Here is an 8,876-nt window from a genome sequence, read left to right as displayed (position 1 = left end):
TTGTAGTTTGTAAATAATAAATAAACGAAATTGAATTATTGATAGGATTATATATGCTACCCCTAAAATAGTTAAAAAAGGATAAAAGGGGGTGTGAGAAACTCACCTTAAAGTTGAAGACAACCTTGAAATAAAACCGAAAGTGCGTAAATGAAACCGAAGTAATTGAATGTGGCGAACTAAAATTAAAAGCATAAAATTAATATTAACTAAAGACTTATAAAAAGTAGATGAATCGGGCTGTCGGGATTTAAAAGTGTTAAATGTATATTTTATTTATGGAGTTGGATAATATAATATTATTTTATATCTTAGCGAATTTTAAGGAATTATTAATAAATTATGAATTTAATATTAGTTTAAATTAGGAGGTTGATATCGAGTTTGAATATTATAACATTTATAGGATTTTGATATATTTTATTTTAGTATATATGTTGTCGTTTGGAATTAATAAAGTTTACGACGAGATTGTATATATATTTATATATATATTTCACGAGTTTTAACAAACGTTTCGGGTCGCAAAAAGTTTGGTTTTCGGATGAAAAGGTTATAAAATAAACTAAAATAATTTTTATTTAATTAAAAAATGATCTTATTTGATTTATAATAATTTTTATAAATTTTAATTGGTTAATAAATATTAAAAGAAAGGTTTTGAAAATAAAAACAACAAAGCTGCTACTACCAGGGTTTGAACCCAAGTCACCTTATTGACAAGTTCATGGACTAACCAGTTGAACCAGATTGTTTGTTTGTTAATGGATTAGAAACGGAAATATTTAAATTAACATAAATGTTCATCATCTTCATCAAACCCTAGGTTTTCAAAACTGTTAATCCATTCCATGTTCGATCAAATTATGTTAGGGGTTTTGTTAATGGGCTCAAAAGGATTCAAAAACATATAACTATTACCTGTAACGACATTGAAATGATGGTGAACGCCGAGGTGACCAGAAGCGAGTTTTGACGCCCGATTATGAGTTTTAGAGTGTAAATTAGATTAAAAGGATGTTGTGTACGAGTTTAGTTGCAGATTAAAAGACTAGGTATAATCACAATAGGATCGTAAAGATATAACTGCTCATTATTGTTTGTTTATAGTAATTCCGGCGAGTCGATTATTAATACAGGTTAATGGATAATTAAATGACGAATTAACTCATGTTTTATTGCTTAAGAGTAATGGCGAAGTCGTTTAGTATCAAATAACAGACCAAACGAGGCTTTTTATGAGGCGTTTGGTTTACTCCGGCGCCGATCTCCGGCCGCCGGAGGTCCCACCGTGAAAACGTGACACAAGGAGGCTGCTACTGTTAATTTTCATTATTATTATTATTATTATTATTATTATTATTATTATTATTATATTATATATTAATTTCATACTTACACTTATAGCCCTTCAACTTTCATTTTGTATTTAAAACATAATAAAACTATAATTACCATTTGAACCTTATACTTTTAAATATCATATAAATGTAATAAAATGTTATGGATTATTTTTATATTATACACGGCTAGTTTGCGACTCGTTTAAATATTGACATTTAAATATCGGAGATTCGTTATTTAAACAAAAAGACTAGTAATGAACGGATAATAACATAAACCATCGGAAATGTTATATACATGGTAAACAAATGACAATAATACGTTGAGACCATAAACATGTCTATTTAACGAATACAAATGTATAAAAACGACAAAAACATGTCTATTTAACGAATACAAATGTATAAAAACGACAAATGTCACGTAAGATGAACGAAACAAAAAGTAATTATATATATATATATAATTAGGACTTCGAAATTAATATAAAGTATTTGTCTTAGATTGATAAAATCAAGAACAATAAAATGGTTCAACTAAAACATTGAGTGATACAGAAGTACAATAATAAACAAAACAATTTGTGTAAAAATATAACATCAGATAAACTCGGCATGTACATGCGACACAGCCGGTTCTAAGTAAACGAATTTGTTTGGAGAGAACCTTTCACCGATAGTAAAATGTAGAAATAAAATGAAAATACAGTTTCTATTAGGTAACTATGTACACATACATGTTCATAGTCCCAATTTCTGTTGGGTTTCTATGAATATTTTATACTAAGTTAACCATTTAACTAGTCACAATTAAGGCGGAAGCGTGATATAAACAAACTAAACATATGTATCCATGTGTTTATATATGTATATATTACAAGTTTATAGGAAATGTGTACATGAACAACATAATTTGTTCATGTTATAAGATTACCAATAATCTATTTATTAGAAACCCGAAGCAAGGATCAAATGATACGAGAAAACTAAACTATCAAAGCTTGTAAAACTTACATTCTTAAACCTTTAAGAGATGTAGTTGATGTTGAAGAAGATGATGATGTTGATGCTAGACTTTCAAAAGGGAAAATCCTCAAACAGAATATACCCCGAGCCTCCAACACACACCGAGCTATGTTAGGGAGCTTGAACACGAAAAACCGAGACCCGAGCCTCCTTTTTGATCTTGGCCGTAAGCTAGAACCAAGAAAGAAAGAAAGACTTGTGGTTTTATTTTTTTTTTATTGTTACTTGAAAGTATCTTTCATACTATATATATAATCATATCATATCTTTGGTTAGGTTTTGGTTAAGTAAGAATCACTCCATCTCTACCATATCCGTGACATGATTTTTGACCAAATCTTTGGGGTGTGGGGCCCACCCAAAACCGGCCCCATGATTATATATATATATATATATTTTTATTTATTTATTTATTTATTTTATACTTTATAAAATATATATACACCCCATCTTTTATAAACCATTTTACAAAAGAACATATAGTTAAATAATCATTCCAATAATAATTATTTGAATAAATAAATTAACCAATTAATTTATTTAACACTTTCAAGTAAGTATTCAGAAACCCGATTTTCTGAATGTGTCGTGTTCTGTATTTGTCTTATAGATCTTATCTTAACAAATACATAATTGGTGTGTGTCTAACTCGTTATTGCGTATGACCCGACTTGGATCAAACACGACTAGCCACATTAACCTAATTATGTGTCTCGGGCATACGGTATTCCAACAATCTCCCACTTGCACGAGACTCATAGGAAGTTAATGCTAATGGTTAATACCGCCTAACAACAGGTCACCACCCCTAGTGTGTTTGACTAAGTGCCATTCAATAACATCATCCCCTTCAAGTCCATACTTGATATGATATAGGTAAGTCTTATCATTACATCCCTTTATTACTAGATGTCCTGTCAAATCGAAGAGACACAGAGTGATCATTCTCTCAATGATTTAACTTAACAGGCCTTAGACATCTAAACTCTCAACACATAAGAGGAACAAATTCCATCTTGACTGCATACATCCTCGTTGACATCTCATATGATATCTGAGCTCTTTCTTACACGTCATCGTGTTACCGAAATAACAAAGAAGAGAGTCAAGTTATCAGACTTGATGAAAAACCAGATCCAATATGCATCTCAGGTCAAAGGACACAATGATACTCGCCTTTACTCAAGGATTACTTATGATCAGTTGCACTAACTCCATGCAGTGATCCTTGAGAGCGGATCATGTCCAATATTTGTATCCCACAAATATCTATGAACCTAGGTGGCAAACCTATGCCCTATATTCATCACATGAATATCAACCAATCCGGGTTCATAATAGTCTTACCTTCATACTTGTTCCCACAAGTATGATCGACTACGGACGTTTAGAACAAAATAAGTCATTCATGGATTAAACATGCAAATATAGAACATAACTCATTGAAAAATTAAAACATAATTAATTATCATGAGATACCCATTACATTTGTTCTTATACAAACACTAAATACAGATTAAATCCACTCACTAGAATACCGAAGTCCTAATGCACAAACATGACCCTCATGCTTTGGCCTATCGAGGAGCTTCGTGAGTGGGTCCGCAATATTTTGATCGGTATGAACTTTATGAATACATATCTTTCCCTTTTCAACTTCATCCCTTATGTAGTTGAATCTGCGCTCAATGTGCCTCATTTTCTGATGAGCACGAGGCTCTTTGATCTGTGCAATAGCACCCTCATTGTCACAGAATATCTCTAGGGGCTCCTGAATGGTAGAGATAATCCCTAGATCCATGATGAACTTTTTCATCCATACAGCCTCTTGGGCTGCCATTGAAGCGGCGATGTACTCAGATTCTGTAGTGGATAACGCGACAACATCCTGCTTCGAACTCTTCCAAGAGACAGCACCTCCATTCAAAATGAAGACATATCCCGACTGTGACCGAGAATCATCTCGGTCAGTTTGGAAACTCGCATCCACGTAACCCTTTACGACGAGTTCCTCCTCACCAGACCCATATATTAAAAACATATCCTTAGTCCTTCTAAGGTATTTTAATATATTTTTGACAGCCATCCAATGACTGTCACCTGGGTTGTGCTGGTATCTACTCGTTATGCTTAAAGCATACGAGACGTCCGGTCTAGTGCACATCATTGCATACATAATAGATCCTATTGCCGAAGCATAAGGAACATGCTTCATCCTATCCTGCTCTTCCTTAGAGCTAGGACTTTGGGATGAGCTTAACACGGTTCCTCTAGGAATAGGTACCAAACCTTTCTTAGAGTTTTCCATCCTGAACCTTTTCAGGATTTTATCAATGTATGCACTTTGATTGAGTCCGATCAATTTCCTTTGTCTATCCCTATAGACCTTTATTCCCAAGATATATGTCGCTTCTCCAAGATCCTTAATTGAGAAACGACTACTTAACCACGCTTTAACGTTTTCCATACTTGGTATATCATTTCCAAATAAAAGTATATCATCAACATACAAAATAAGGAACATGATTATACTCCCACTAGCCCATTTATACACACACGCCTCATCACCGTTTTGGACGAAACCAAACGCTTTGATTTCTTCATTAAGACGATGATTCCACATCCGTGATGCTTGTTTCAACCCGTAGATTGATTTCCTTAACTTACATACTTTGTCAGGATTAGATGGATCGACAAAACCTTCAGGCTGAACCATATGGACATCTTCCTCAAGATATCCATTAAGAAAAGCGGTCTTGACATCCATCTGCCATATCTCATAATCAAAATGAGCTGCAATGGCAAATAATATCCTGATCGACTTAAGCATCGCGACCGGCGAGAAGGTTTCATCATAATCAATCCCTTGAGTTTGCGTGAAACCTTTTGCTACAAGTCGTGCTTTGTAAGTATCTAAATTTCCATGCATATCGGTCTTCTTCTTGAAGACCCACCTACATCCAACCAGTTTGGAGTTAAGTGGACGATCAACCAATTCCCAAACTTGGTTATCCTGCATGGATTGCATCTCGGCGCTCATGGCTTCAAGCCACTTGTCACAATCAGGTTGTGAGATAGCATCTTTGTAGGAGATCGGTTCATCCGAATCGACCAAGTAGCAATCATCCACGAGAAATCCATATTTCTTGGGAGGTCGACTAATCCTACTAGATCTGCGAGCAACGTGTGTATGATCAACCATTTGATCACCTTCAACATCCTCGTGTTGAAAACTAGTATCGACCAACTGTGTATCATCCAGTGATTCTTGAACCTCTTCAAGTTCCACTCTCTTTTCACTAGGTCCTTCCATAAGGAACTTAGTTTCTAAGAAGTATCATTTGCGTGAAACAAACACCTTTTGTTCACTAGGATCATAGAATATATATCCTATATCATCCTTTGGGTATCCTATGAAGATACACCTGATGGATCGAGCCTCAAGCTTATTTGGGGTGTCACGTTTAACATAAACTATGCATCCCCATACCCTTAAATATGAAAAGGATGGAACCTTTCCATGCCACACTTCATAGGGTATTCGATCCACCTTTTTGGTCGGGGCCATATTCAAAATACGAGCCGCTGTAAGTAGCGCATATCCCCAAAATGATGGCGGTAGTGAGCTTCGTGCCATCATTGATCGAACCATGTCCAACAGTGTTCTATTCCTCCTCTCGGATACTCCGTTATGTTGAGGAGTTCCAGGAGGAGTGAACTGTGAAATAATTCCACAATCTCTAAGATGACATTGAAAAGCATCACTTAGGTATTCGCCTCCTCTATCGGAGCGGAGTACCTTGATTGTTCGGTCGAGCTGATTTTGTACTTCATTTTGAAATTCCTTGAACATTTCAAAGGCTTCATGTTTGTGTTTCATTAGATACACATACCCATATCGACTAAAATCGTCGGTAAAGGTAATGAAGTACCTTTCACTATTCCTACTAGTGGGCTTGAGAGGTCCGCATACATCCGTATGTATGATACCTAACAAGTCCTTAGCCCTTTCATTTGTACCTTTAAAAGGTTCTTTGGTCATCTTGCCTTGAATACAAGATTCACACTCATCAAACGAACCTAACTCATTTGTTTTCAAAAGACCATTCTTTTGGAGAGTATTTACACGATTCTTGTTTATGTGTCCAAGACGACAATGCCAAATGTAGGAATCACTCAAATCCTTTTTGAGTCTTTTAGTGGAAGTTTGATATAATGAGCTATTTGAGGTATTGTCATGAACCAATTCATAAATACCGTTGTTTGGTACAGCTTTAAAATAAAAGATACCATTAGATAATACATGCATTTCTGATTTTACAAATTTAAAGTCAAAGTTACATTGTCTAAGAAGGTGCACGGAAATAATGTTCCTAGTCAAACTAGGAGCATACAAAACATTTCTCAAAACAACTTCCAAACCACTTGGAAGCGATAAAGTGAAGTCTCCTCTAGCGACCACGTGCACCCTTGCACCGTTGCCCATGAAAAGACTCACTTCGCCCTTCTTTAAGTCTTCATTCCTTTTGAACCCCTGCAACCAATTGCAAATATGAGTTCCACATCCGGTATCCAATACCCATGTGTTAGAAGAAATAAGATTTAGCTCAATATTAATCATAAAGACATTACCCGAGGCATGCCCCGCATTCCTCTTGTCTCTTAGCTCTTTTAGGTAGACCGGGCAATTGCGTTTCCAATGTCCGGTCTCCCCACAACCAAAACAAGGATCATCCTTATGACCCCTCGGTTCCACAACCTTTTGTTTCTTTGCCATAACCGGTGATTTGCCCTTACCCTTAAGATGCACAGGAAGACCCTTTCTTTTTGTTACCTTAGCCTTAGGATTGGGTTGAGATCGATTCTTGGATCTACCTTCATTGATCGCAAACACGGGTAAAACCCTTTTACCCATGCTCGCCTCGGCTGTTTTAAGCATTGAGTGAAGTTCTCCAATGTTTTTGTCCCACCCGTTCATGTTATAATTTAACACGAAAGTGTCGAACCTTTTCGACAAAGAGTTAAGGATCAAATCCGTAGCTAACTCTTTTGAGATGGGACAATTGAGCTTGGCGAGGCGATCAATGTAACTTTTCATCTTAAGCACATAAGTTGAAACTGGTTGATTATCATCCATTCTACATGCATGCAAGGCTCGAACCGTTTCGAACCTTTCAACTCTTGATTGCTTAAGGAACATTTCCTTAAGTTGAGTAATCATGTCGTACGCATTATGGTTTTCGAAATCTTTTTGGATTTCGGGAACCATAGTCGCCAACATGAGGCATGACACTTGAATGGAATCTTCCGTGTGTTGGACCCAATTCATATATTCGACCTCACTTCCCTCTTCCGGTTCGTTGGGGATAGGTGTTTCCAAAACATGATATAATTTTTCTTGTTTTAGAACAATCCTTAAATTTCGGAACCAATCCGAAAAGTTATTGTGGTTAAGATGGTCTTTAGCGAGAATAGATCGGAGAGATACATTTTGGACGTTAGGGATTATGTTGTCGTCGACGTGTGCGGCCATCTGCAGAATTTTAATTAAGTTCATTTTAGTGTTTTACCTTTTTAATTATTAATACCCTTTTATATATACCAAATATAATTAATAATTAAAATCTAGAATCCAACGATAAACCCGACTCCGGTTAGGTGACCTTTTTCCCATTGTCGGTTTATCAAAGTAGTTATTCATAACAATTGCAAACCCTTTTGCAACCTCTAGATTTTATGGGACCGGTTCGAAATCATATTTCGTGTCGGCATGTTTATCCCATCAACACCTATTAGACCCCATGCTTGGGTGACCCTCTTCACATGGTTCTAATTTTAAGTCGTCCTACTTGTATCAACTTGTAATATCAACATATAAATGGTTAGGTGACCTTTTTCCCATTTATATGCCAATATTACCTCAACATATTAATTTACTCTACGCGGTTAGGTGACCTTTTTCCCACTAAGAGCTTACTAATATGTTAAGCGTTATACAAAAGGATGGTGTTTAACTTGTTATCCTTAATTTTAAAAGGGATTTTTAGTTTTAATAATTCTAGTTGTAAAACTTTAAATCATGTTCTAACATGCATTTAGTAACATGATATTTTGAAACCATTTTCAAAATTCTAATTTATAATAAAACCATTTTATTATGGGCGTGAGACGACTAGTTAATAAATCCATTTTATTAAACTACGTGTCACGTAATTACCGATAATTATTAGAACCCGTTTTATGCTTTGTTAATTAATTCTATGTGACGAAGTTGATATCCTAATATCTAGCAACCACATAATCAAACAATCAATTAACAAGCATACACAATTATACTAGACACGAGCCACTAAGTTAGACCACACTTGTTAGCCGAAACAAGTGTGTGTCTTAGGTCCGATCCTAAGGGACACATGACACATGGATGTTGTAGCTCCCACTCGATCCCGCATCCAAATGCTTCGAGCATCTTCTTCAACCCCGTTGTGATCCATTGGGCTTGAACTT

This window comes from Bidens hawaiensis, unplaced genomic scaffold (assembly GCF_021521415.1).
Source record: "Bidens hawaiensis isolate Kalapana, Puna unplaced genomic scaffold, B.hawaiensis_p1.1 tig00039042_1, whole genome shotgun sequence".
Lineage (NCBI taxonomy): Eukaryota > Viridiplantae > Streptophyta > Magnoliopsida > Asterales > Asteraceae > Bidens > Bidens hawaiensis.
Note: the sequence above shows the minus strand (reverse complement) of the source record.